General features: G+C 45.5%; 1 pseudogene; it reads right to left on the bottom strand.

The window, feature by feature from the left end:
• Positions 1-1,404: 1,404 nt before the first annotated feature.
• LOC102952465 lies at positions 1,405-11,577 on the bottom strand (annotated as a pseudogene).
• Between the last annotated feature and the right edge of the window lie 651 nt (positions 11,578-12,228).

Here is a 12,228-nt window from a genome sequence, read left to right as displayed (position 1 = left end):
ACTCAATAAAAGTCAAATGGAAGAGAACAAAGTTTCTCTTCCAGGCCTTTTTCTTCTTGTGGGATGCATTTTCTACTCATGTGTCTTTTGTGTCAACCTGTATGTTGATAACTCCTGAATTACAATCTCCAGCTCCAACGTTCTCTCCCAAGATCTTCCCAATAGGATCCAGACTTTTGTTTTTAACTGTCTGCTGGTCAGTCAACTCCTCCCATAGTGGCTGCAACGCAATATATCCTAAACTGAATTTTTATCCTTTGTCCCAGCCAGTTTCTCTCCCTGTTTGGCTGTCACTGTTCATGGGAAGACTTTACCCCTCACAGCCAATTGGCCACCCATTCGTACTGATTCTAATGCGGAATCCAGACTTACTCTTCATCCTTTCTGCCACTGTCCTGGGTCTAGATTCATCAATTCCTGTCTGGATCATTTCAGTAGCTTCCTGTCTCTCTGTCAGGGCTCTCTGTCTCCGATGTAGATTCCACCCAGTTGCCACAGGCGTCTTTCTAAAATGTGTATCCGATCATCTCACTTCCTGCTTAAAGCACTTTCACGGCTTGCCATTGCCTTTCTTACCTTAAAACCAGGTTCAGTGAGTTTAGGGGTTCCTCAGAGGCGCCTAAGGACTGCTTGGTGGGACTCCGGGCATTTCATTACCTCCTCATCCCAAACAATTCCACTTTTAAATGTTTTATGCTTTGAGATTCTTCACAGAATTTCTCTTAAGAAAGGCAGTGGCCACCCCCTCAAAAAACAAAAACAAAAACGGTTACAAAACCAGTGGTCTTCATGGATGTGTGGAGACAGGCCAGTCTGTTGGCAAATTGCACCAACAGCTCTAGAGCGAGCTGGAAGGACCTAAGACTTCCAGTTGAAACCAATGTTGCTTTGCAGCTGAAGACAGATCACTTTTCATGCCAGCAAGGCTGTAGCCCTGGCTGCAGAGCCCAGGATTAGACCCCTTCCCAAGCAGGCTGGTCGAGGCAGAAGGGATCAGGGTACTTCCTCTGGAGTTCAACCGTGCATCCAGCCCTGCCCTAGCCAAGCACATCCCTCCTTGGGATGGTGACAGTCTGGGGGACTCTGAGCCTTTTTCTTTGAGCCTGCTCCATATGTGAGTTTGTACCCATCTCCTGCTCAACTGTAACAAAGCCAAATTTAGTGTCAAGCAGGACACCAGGGTTTCCGAGGAGATGTGAGGTGAAAGCAAGAAGCTGGACACTTGTCAAGTGGGGGAGAAAGTCCAGGTGCCTCCTGTAGCCTGATCTTGCCTCCAGCCTCTCGTCATTGTTACCTCCCACACTTCAACATGTGTCTACAAGTGGGTTTCAACCAGTCTTTTTTTTTTTTTTTGAAAGAGAACTCTTTATGACTTTGATGTACAGAACATTCAACAGCACACACTCAGCCCGGTTTGGTGGCCAGTTCTTTAGCCTTTGGTTTTTCCAATTTGGCGATGTGAGCCATCGACTTTGGACCCAGGACGTTACCTCCTCAGTGACAGTGAATGTCATCATTTCTGTCATTGTAATTGGTCCTAATGGTTTCCATCAGCTTAGCCAGAGCACCTTTGTCTTCCAAGTTATCCTGTGTGAAGGCAACATTGGTGCAGGTCTTCCTGTAGACAAGATGCCCTAGTCTGGCCTTCACCTTGATAATGCAGTGGGGGACCCTCATCTTATGACATAGGGCAGGCAGGAAGACAACCAACTCAATGGGATCCACATCATATGCAATCACTACCAGCAGAGACTTATTTTCCCTTAAGGTGGTGACAGTTTTAACCCCAGCTTGAAGGACAGGTGGCCACCGAGGGGGGGCATGCCCTTTGCTGGCAGCTTTCTTCTCATCCCAGGCCAACAATATCTGCTTCTTCTCTTGCTTTGTCTCTGGTCTGTATTTGTGGGCCAGCTTAAGCAGTTGAATAGCTGTTTGGCGGTCCAAGGCCTGGGTGACCTGGTTAATCATGAGAGGCACTTAAAAAAATTTTTTTTGTTACATTTTATTTATTTTTGATAGACAGACAGAGCACAAGTGGGGGAGGGGCAGAGAGAGAGGGAGACACAAAATCCAAAGCAGGCTCCAGGCTCCGAGCTGTCAGCACAGAGCCCAATGCGGGGCTTGAACTCACAAACCGAGACATCATGACCTGAGCCAAAGTCAGACACTCCACAGACTGAACCACCCAGGCACCCCCATGAGAGGCACTTTTAGACGTTTCTAGAGAAAAGGCCTTTGCCTCTGCAGCCAGATGTAGTGGGGCCATTTGAAGAAGCAGGTGAGGTCGCTTTTGGGCTGGATGTCCTATCTGATGCCAAAACTTGTGGGCCTTTTCTCAAACAGGAGATTGACCACCTTCTTGGCCTCCTGAGTTTTGATGACAGCAGGGGCTGGGACTACCTTCTTCCTCTTAGCCTTCTTTCCTTTCAGTGAAGAGAGTGGGTTCATCCAATCTGGTCTGCTCACAATTTCCCTAAACACAGAACAAATGTTCCCCACTCTGTATTCCCTCTGTCAGAGGCTTCCCTTATTTGCAATGGCCTCTCCTCCGCCTACCCCAACCCTCCCCATCCCCAAGGCATTGCTTGGGTTCCCCTCCTCTGCAAAGCCTCCCCACCGAGATCTCCCTGTGGTGTTTTCTAGTCCACCTTGGGTTCTCTGCCCCAACCACAGACAGGGCAGCCCTTCCATCTGGCCCTATACCTTGGTAGCTGGGCCTGGCCAAGCAATGAGCTGGTGCCTCCCCCACTTCTCCTGGCCTCGGCACATGACAGGGAGGGGATTTCCTTTGGGGCCTTAACTGGGAATTGTTCTCTTGCCCCACATCAGCCGGCTGCTGGGGGAGAGTCTTCAGTAGTTTCATTTCCCTCGTTTGGAATGTAGTTTTTAAGAACCAAAAGTCAAAAACGGAAAGAGGAGAGGCCACCGCCCACGGTGGAACCACTCAACCCCTCATGATGCCAGTCCTGGAAAAGCTTAGGGTTCAATGCAACGACTGAGGGTGAGGGAGGGTGGCTTGGCTGAAGGTCCTTCTTGGCTTGTTTACTCCTCTGTTGTAACCGTTGGGGGAGGGGGTGGGTCTCAAATCCTCAGGTCAGCTCCTCTTGCTCCTTGTTGCCCACGAGGTGGGGACTTACACAACTCACAAAGCTCTCCTAGGATAATGAGCCCATGGCCTCACTCAGCCACTAATTCCAGTAACTGACCTCCGTGTGGACCCTGCCCCTGCCTCTTCCTTTTCTAGAAATACTGACAGTATCAACATATGATCAAAGATTTCGTGTGGTGCAAAGATGACAAGATTCCTGCAGAAGTATCCTGTCAGTGCCAAGGTGCAGCTAGCACTGTGACATTGATGGGGAGGGACACACACAATAGGCATGGTTCAGTTCAGGGCAGAGTTGGGAGGGAATGAATCATGCAAAGACAGGTGCTGGGAGAGTCATGGGAGAAAGGTGCATGACTACTGGGTGACTCCAAAGGAAGCTTTGTGGAAAAGGCAGCGTCTGAACTGCATGCTTACAAGATGGGACTGGGTGTGGGGTCAAAGACCGAAGGAGAGATCAGGAAGGTGATGCATGAGATAAAGTCATGCCAAGGAGAGACTGTAGGAGAGGTGATGGCATCTCTCTGCACGTCTGCAGGAGTCTGATCAAGGTTCTTCTGTCCAGTGCTGCACACGGGCAGTTCTTGTTCCACTTCTGCCTTTCCGGGGGTAGGGGTCCTGGCAGGCAGGGACTATGGTTTGTTCACATTGGTATGCATCCCTAGCAATACCTGGTCTAGCACCTAGTGGGTGCCCAGCAAAGGTTTTTCTCTCTTTCTTTCTTTTTATTGAAGTGTTGTTGGCGAACAATACATACAATATTGTATTAGTTTCAGGGGTACGATATAGTGATTCAATATCTACATACATTAAGAAGTGATCACTGTGAGAAGACTAGCTACCACCTGTCACCATACGAAGTTGTTACAATATTGTTAACTATATTCCCTAATGCTGTGCACTACATCTCCTTGATGTATCTTATACCTTTTAAATCCCGTCTCCTATTTTTCCCATCGCCCCACCCCTTCCCTCTCACAACCACCAGATTGTTTTCTGCATGAGTCTGTTTCCGTTTGTTTGTTTGAATGCTTATTTATTTTCAGAGGGACAGAGAGAGCAAGGGAGGGGCATAGAGAGAGGTGGGGGGAGAGAGAGAGAGAGAGAGAGAGAGAGAATTCCAAGCAGGCTCTGCGCTGCCATCATGGAGCCCAATGCAGGGCTCGATCCCATGAACTGTGAGATCATGACCCCAGCCCAATTGAGTCTGATGCCCAATGGGCTGAACCATCCAGGGAACCTTTGTTTCTTTGTTTTGTTTTTTAGCAACAGAATTTTTTTTAATGTTTATTATTATTATTTTTGGAAAGAGCACAAGTGGGGGAGGGGCAGAGAGAAGGGGACAGAGGATCCAATGTGGGCTCTGTGCTGACAGTGTGACAGCAGCAAGCCCATTATGGGGCTTGAACTCAAGAACTGTGAGATCACGAGCTGAGCCGAAGTCAGAAGCTCAACCTACTGAGCCACCCCGGTGCCTCTAGCAACAGAAAATTTCTTAAATGAATGAAGGTTGAAGTGTCATTTGCTCTAGAGCAGTTGGAGAGGTTGAAGATTTAAGAAAAGTCACTTATTGGTCATTGAGAAATCCTTTTTCACAATTGATGAATATAAATCTGAGTCCTTACAGGGGAACTGGGTGGTTCAGTTGGTTAAGCATCTCTTGATTTTGGCTTGGGTCGTGATCGAGTTCCACGTTGGGCTCTGTGCTGACAGGGTGGAGCCTGCTTGGGATTCTCTCTCTCCCTCTCTCTCTCTCAAAATAAATAATAAAAAATAAAATAAAATAAAATAAAATAAAATAAATCTCAGTCTTTATCATGGGCTCAACGCCTTGCGTGATCTGGTTCTGTTGGGGAATGTGATCAAAAAAGACATGATCACTGACAGACCCATGAGCTGGACCTAGGCACTCACAGGCTCCTCTTTCCCTCCCCTGTCCTTTGGAATATGGGTTCCACTTTCCTTTCCCACTCCCAGAGTCTCCTCCAAGGACAGAGCCTTGAGATGGTGATGTGATGTTGAAAACACCTGCATGGTATCTATGTGCCCAGTCGGGTCCTCCTTATAAACTTTTCAGATTGGAGGGCGGGTGCAGGGATCCATTCATCTTGCTGCTGCTGCTCAGGACAGGACTTGTATGTAAGTTCCCGTACCTATTATTAACATTGCCACCTACCAACCCTGAGCAGCCTGCCCTTTCTTAGGTCTCTCCCTGCCCTCTGAGTACAGGGGCCAGTTTCAGATTACACAAGGGAGGGCTTTCAGATTACCCTCCTGGGAGGGCTATGAACCTACAGGTCCCCTCTCTTTCCTTCTGATTTCATACCCTAACACTTTCCTCCTCATTTGCTCCACGCAGAGCATATTGTCCTCCTGATAGCTCCTCATTTGAGCCAAGCAGGCTTCTGTCTCAGGGCTTTTGCCATTTGCTTTTTCCTAGGCCTGGAATGCCCTCTCCCTCCGCCAGATAGCCAAACACCACACTCCCTAATTTCCTTTAGGCCTCTGCTCAAATGTCACCTCCTCAAGGAGGCTTTCCTTGAACATAGCATCTAAAAGGGCACCCCTGCATCACTTTCTTTTCCCTTACTTTAATTTTTCTTCATAACATTTTTAAATTCATGTCACTGGCTAACATCTTATAAATGTACTCACTACTTGTCTGCCTCTCCAACTAGATTGGGTGCCCCTGAAGGAAAGAACTTTTATTCACTGCTGACACACATCAGGTGCTTGTATGTGTACGTGGACTAGCGAATGAATGATCTTCAAAGCAGCAGTTTTTAAGTAGAGGGGTGGGGTCAGGAGCCAGGGTGCTGGTTAATTAGTGCCTAGGCATACGAAAATAAACACAGGGAGGGACAACTGCTCTTTCAAGAAATAAGGTAATGAAAGAAAGGAAGGGTCAGTGCTGAATATCTCTCGCAAAGCATGCGTTGTCATATAAATATATCTATTTTCCCTGGCAGAGGGATCAGGTCGAGATGAACAGAGATGGGATCGAGTCCACAACTGGCATAAGACTTGGCAGAGTGGAAAACCCTCTGCGTGTGGCAGAAGTCAAGGCAACGTGGGGCACCTGGGTGGCTCAGTCGGTTAAGCAGCCAAGTTCAGCTCAGGTCATGATCTCACAGTTTGTGAGTTCAAGCCCCATATTGGGCTCTGTGCTGACAGCATGGGGCCTGCTTGGGATTCCATCTCCCTCTCTCTCAGCCCCTCTCTGTCCCTCTCCTGCTCTCTTTTTTTCACTCAAAATAAATAAATAAACTTGAAGAAGAAGAAGAAGAAGAAGAAGAAGAAGAAGAAAAAGGAGAAGAAGAAGAAGACTACAACAACGGCAAGGCAACTGACAGACAGACCTGAATGGACTGTTGATTGATCATCCCTGCTTACAAGGAGTCATAGCAGGCAAGGTGTGGGGAACTTGCCCTGTGCTATTGTAAGAAAACAATGGGCAGCCCACGCCTGGTGGAGGATAAAGCAGACCTTGACATGAGGTCCAAAAATCATGGCCACCTGCCTAGGTACATACATTGTCCCTCAACAACTCTGTGAAGTAGGTACTAATAGTCTTAAATTACAGAAGAGAAAATTGGGGTCATGTGGTTGGTCACATGTCTTGCCCAAGGCCACAAAGTAAAAAGTGTTAGTACCAACTTGTTTTTAGTAAGTTAGTGGTTTTTTTTAAAAAAATTGCTGACTATAACAGCATTACATAGACACTGGAAACGCTAAAAAGAAGAAAATCAACCATGGAGGCACAATACAGAGACAACTCTCTATTAACATTATGGTATGTTGCATTCCAAGCTTCTTCTATGCATAAGTAATATGTTTTTTTAAATATAAAGTTTAGGGGCACCTGGTGGCTCATTCAGTTAAGCAACTGACTTCAGCTCAGGTCATGATCCCCCAATTCATGGCTTTGAGCTCTGCATGGGGCTCTGTACTGATAGCCTGGAGCCTGCTTTGGATTCCTTGTCTCCCTCTCTCTCTGCCCCTCCCCCGCTTGTGCACGCTCTCTTCTCTCTCTCTCTCTCTCTCTCTCTCTCTCAGAAATAAATATAAAGTTCAGATTCCATGTGTTCTTTTAAAAATTTACATAAATAATTTATAACAATGCATTGCAATTATTTTCCTATACCCTTAAGTTTTCATGGCTGTGATTTTGATCAGCTCTGTGGTGTTCTCTCACTTGGATGTCTACAATTATCCAGTCCTCTTCTGTGTGGCATTATAGTACAGGTCCAAAATAACCCATCCTAAAATTCTGGGGCCAAGAGTGTCTCAAAAAATCATGCTCTTTCATGATTTACAAGGGTAACACAGTGCATATGCTAGCTAATTCTTTCAACAGGGTCTAGAACCACACCCCGAAATCAACAAATTAATATTTTTTCAACAAACATGAATATGTATACTAAGTGGGCAAACGATAAAGTGAGCAAAATAGGGTTTTGTCAGTTCAGGTCAGGTTTTGCAACCCAGTAAGTTTGTGGCAAACTCACCAAAACAAGACAAAACAAAACAAAAGACACCAAAAACAAACAAACAAAGCAAAACAAACAAAAACACCTTTGATTTTCAGAGATTTCAGAATGGTGGACTCATGTCAGGATTTGAAGCCTGGCTTGCTCCACAGTCTGCCCGTGTTTCCCAACAGCTAGGGCATTCTAGCATGCCAGGAGAAGGAAAGGCCTAAGCATGAGACAAGGTCCTGGCTGCTCAGGAAAGCAAAAGAATCCAAAAAAAAAAAAAAAAAAAAATTGGTGGTGGGATTCCTCAAACAGGGAGGGTTCAGGTCTGGAGGTCAGCTGTAGGACAAGAAGCGGGTTCCTTAGAAGGGAGGGAGCACCAGAGAGAGAAGAAAGTGCTGGTTCTGGAGACCCAAGAGGCCTTGGCATGGGGCAAAGCACATACAAACTGCTACAGAGCACCAGTCAAAAGCTCTCAAATTCATTTTACACGCACCCACCCCCAGAAGCTCTACACGTCAAAAAGAAGACTACCACTGGGGGCCCTGCCAGGCCTCCTGAGACCCTGGGAGAGAGGAAGGAAGGGCGGAAGGCTCAGAAGCAGCCTGTTGTGGGAGGAGAAGAAGCACAACTTTGTTGATTTTGTAGAGGCGCAGAGCAATGGGCCCCATTCTCCTCCCTGTTCCTGTGTCAAGTGTGGTTTGCTATCAAGTGGTAGCAGGTTCAGCCACAGTCAGGGGAGGTAGTGAGGAGAGGCCCCCAGAGAGCGAAAGGCCCTGTGGTAGGCGCCCTGAATCTGGAAGCTGATTTGCTACGGCTGCTTTCAGCTGATGAACAGAATGAATGGTGGGGATGGGGGCTTCTGGGTTGTGCAAGGCATGCTGGGAAGTGTGGGTTTTAATTGGCAGTTGGGCAGTTTAGCCACAAGCTGGGGGCAGGGTGGGGTCCGCAGAGGAGGGGAAGCTGGTGAGCGGAAACAGGGAGGAGTGATCTTTTTTTTTTTTTTCCTCACACTAGCAGAAGAGGATGATTGACCTGTCAGAACCGATTATTACTACTGGGTGCAAAGGCTGAATTCGGGCAAATTTCACCACTCTGAAGGACATTCTTCCTCTTCATTGCTTCTCACCATAGTTACCAAGATCTGTTGCACCCATGATGCATTTCCCATACACATCTTGCAAAGTCCCTCCTGCAGGGATCTCCTCTTCTCTACCAGGTTATTATCACTACCTTAGTGATTTCACTGAAGACTCACCTCCCCCAAACCCTGCCCTAATTAATCCCATCGTATTCAATTTCTTACCTCTGCCTATGTAAAATGCCACCTAATTCTTCCAGAAATCAAATTTCTGGCAACTATCATTAACCAAAACACAGCAGAATGCTGTCTCAAAGATGGGCACCTCATACATGGGATAAACTGAGTCATCCTCAGCCTCTACCTAGAGTAATAATAAATATTTCTTTATTTATCTCCTTTGAGAATAAGGGGTGATGGCAGAGAGTAAGAAAAAAAGAAACATAAATATATGAGGGCATGCTCTTGTAACTGCTTTTAGTTCCTCCTGACCATGCCATGTTGCCCTTTAAAATAGGGCAGACAGCCTTGCAGGGGTCCATAACCCATGCTCAGTGACCCTCAGTCATTGATGCTCATAACAGGGCTCTAGGTCATCAAGAACAGACTAACTTACATAATTCTTACAGCTCAATAACAAAAACACAAATAAACCAATTAAAAAATGGGCAAAGAATGTGAACATACATTTCTCCAGAAGATATGCAAATGACCAATAAGCACATGAAGAGATGCTCAACATCATTTGTCACCAGGAAAATGCAACTCGAAATCACTTCACACCCACCAGGATGGCTAAAATAAAAAGACGGATAACAAGTACTGGCGAAGATGGGGAGAGACTGGGACCCTCACACACGTCTCTGTCAGGCATGTGAAGCGGTGCAGAAACTTTGGAAAATTGTCTGGCAGTTTCTCAAAGGGTTAAACATGGAGTTATCACATGACCCAGCCATTCCATTTGTAGGTACCCAAAAGAAATGAAAATATAGGGCCATATAAAAATATATGCACGAATGTTCATAACAGCAGTATTTGCGATAGCCAAAAAGTGGAAACAGCCAAAACAACCATTGAAGGATACATAGAAAGACAAAATTGAAGGATACGTAGAAAGATAATGTATATCTGTACAATGGAATATTATCCGACCATAAAAAGAATAAAGTTCTGATACATGCTACAACACAGATGAACCTTGAAAACATACTAAGTGAAAGAAGTCAGTCACAAAAGGCCACATACATGATTCGATTTATATGACATGTCCAGAATAGGCAAATCTATAGAAATGGAAAGATTAGCAGTTACGTAGGTCTGGGGCTTGAAGAGTGTTGGGGAGAGAGCGTTAATGGGTATGGAGTTTCTTTCTGAAGTGACGAAAATGTTCTAAAATTGATTGTGGTGATGGGTGTACAACTCTGTGAACCCTCTGTCTGAGTGGCTCAGTGGGTTAAGCGACCGACTCTTAATTTCAGCTCAGGTCATGATTTTGTGGTTGTGAGATTGAGTCTTGCGTGGGCTTGGCTCTGAGTGGGGAGCCTGCTTGGGATTCTCTCTTTCCCTCTCCCTGTGCCCCTCCCTTGCTTGTATGTGTGAGCATGCCTGCACACACTTTCTCTCTCAAAACAAATAAATAAACATAAAAAAAGAATTTTAAACAATCGGAATGAAAAAAATCAGTGCTGAGGTTGATACCCAGTTACCTGGAAAATACATTTATGGAAAACATCTTGTTTCCTAACTATTGCACTCTAAAGCAGATGAGATATTAGAGCGACTGTCAACATCTTAATGCTCAAAAACCTTATGCTAAGTGACAGACTGACGTAGTATTTGACCACACTATCCTTGAAAGTGTGCAGAGTTTCTCTTTGTAGCTGTGGAGTATTGCAAGTACATACATTTAGCCTTCCAAAGCAAAAATATTTCCCTACTATTGAACACTCCCTTTAACATCTGTTTAAATGTGGTTTAAAACATTTTTTTTACTGCATATTTATTTTTGAGAGATTGACAGACCACTAGTGGGGGAGGGGCAGAGAGAATCTGAAGCAGGCTCCAGGCTCTGAGCTGTTAGCACAGAGTCTGAAGCAGGGCTTGAACTCACGGACGGAGAGATCATGCCCTGAGCCAAAGTCAGACACTTAACCGGCTGAGCCACCAAGGCACCCCTGTTTAAATGTTTTTAAATGTTACGTTTTAGAAATTTTGAAGTTATAGATTTCTTATTTATCATTCCAATCTTAGCATACGGGATGCTGGAGCGAGTACCGTACATTTCTTATTTAAAATACAATTATCCTAATCTTATGTTGGAGATGGTTGCTAAGGAGACCATTAACATAGATTAATTATACTATATTAATATAATATAGTATCCAGTTATTTTAAGTGTAATATAAAGATAATAAACATATAAATATTTACAAATTCATATCGTTTAACTATAAAAATTAATTATATGTCAGTATATATCAGAAAACTCCAGGCAGCTGGTATTCCTTGTGAAAGAGAAAGGGATACTCATCCCTTTGAGAGCAGAAATGACTCCCTTCTTCTGTTTGGGGAAAAGAACACCATTTACCTAAGACTTGGATCTATAATAGTATTTGCTGGGTTGTTTTTGAGAAGTGGTCAGCATCCAAACCCCCTTACTATGTAGTCTTTCTTTGCACGGCCGTGGTAGGAAACAGAGCCCCATGCCTTGGAAATTAGCGTATGATTGCATGATCCAGGCTCAACCATCTGAGTCTGTGCTTAGAACCATGGGTCTGGAGGAAGCGATGCAAAGAAGCTGACTGCTCCAGAGGTGACAGCAGCAGCCTCTGATGTCTGAGGCAATGATGACAGCAGTGCCAGGGGCAGTACTCAGCAGCCACAGTGACACAGCTTTCCAAGCAGGCTGTCCCCATGGCATGGCCACGGCTGTGCTTACAGCTGCCCACCTCCCCTTGGTGCTGTTCATTTGCTCACCAAGATCTTCAGCCTCACATTGACACCTACCTACTGTCCTTCCAAGAATTCCTTTCCTGCCCAAAGGATGCACAGTTTCTGTTGGTTGAAGTCAGGAACACTTGCATTCAAGAACCCCTCCAAATGGTGGGGGGGAGGGGGAATACAAAAAAAACCTCTGTAAGTTGGAAAAGTTGATGGGGGAAAGAGGAGAGGCAGTGGCGAGAAGGAGGTATTGGGATTTGGAAAGGTAAAAATAAGGATTTTCCTGGAACTAGAAGAAAGCAATGATGGCAACAACTCCTGTTAGAATAGGACCACATGAGGGGCACCTGCGTGGCTCAGTCAGTTAAGCCTCCGACTTCAGCTCAGGTCACGATCTCGCGGTCCGTGAGTTCAAGCCCCGCGTTGGGCTCTGGGCTGGTGGCTCAGAGCCTGGAGCCTGCTTCTGATTCTGTGTCTCCCTCTCTCTCTGCCCCTCCTCCGTTCATGCTCTGTCTCTGTCTCAAAAATAAATAAACGTTTAAAAAAATTTTTTTTAAATTAAAAAAAAAGAATAGGACCACATGATGTGCAGCTGTGAGCAAAGCTGCTGGACCCCAAGGAAATAT

Source organism: Panthera tigris, chromosome C2 (assembly GCF_018350195.1).
Source record: "Panthera tigris isolate Pti1 chromosome C2, P.tigris_Pti1_mat1.1, whole genome shotgun sequence".
Lineage (NCBI taxonomy): Eukaryota > Metazoa > Chordata > Mammalia > Carnivora > Felidae > Panthera > Panthera tigris.
This window is presented reverse-complemented; position numbering and strand designations above follow the sequence as displayed.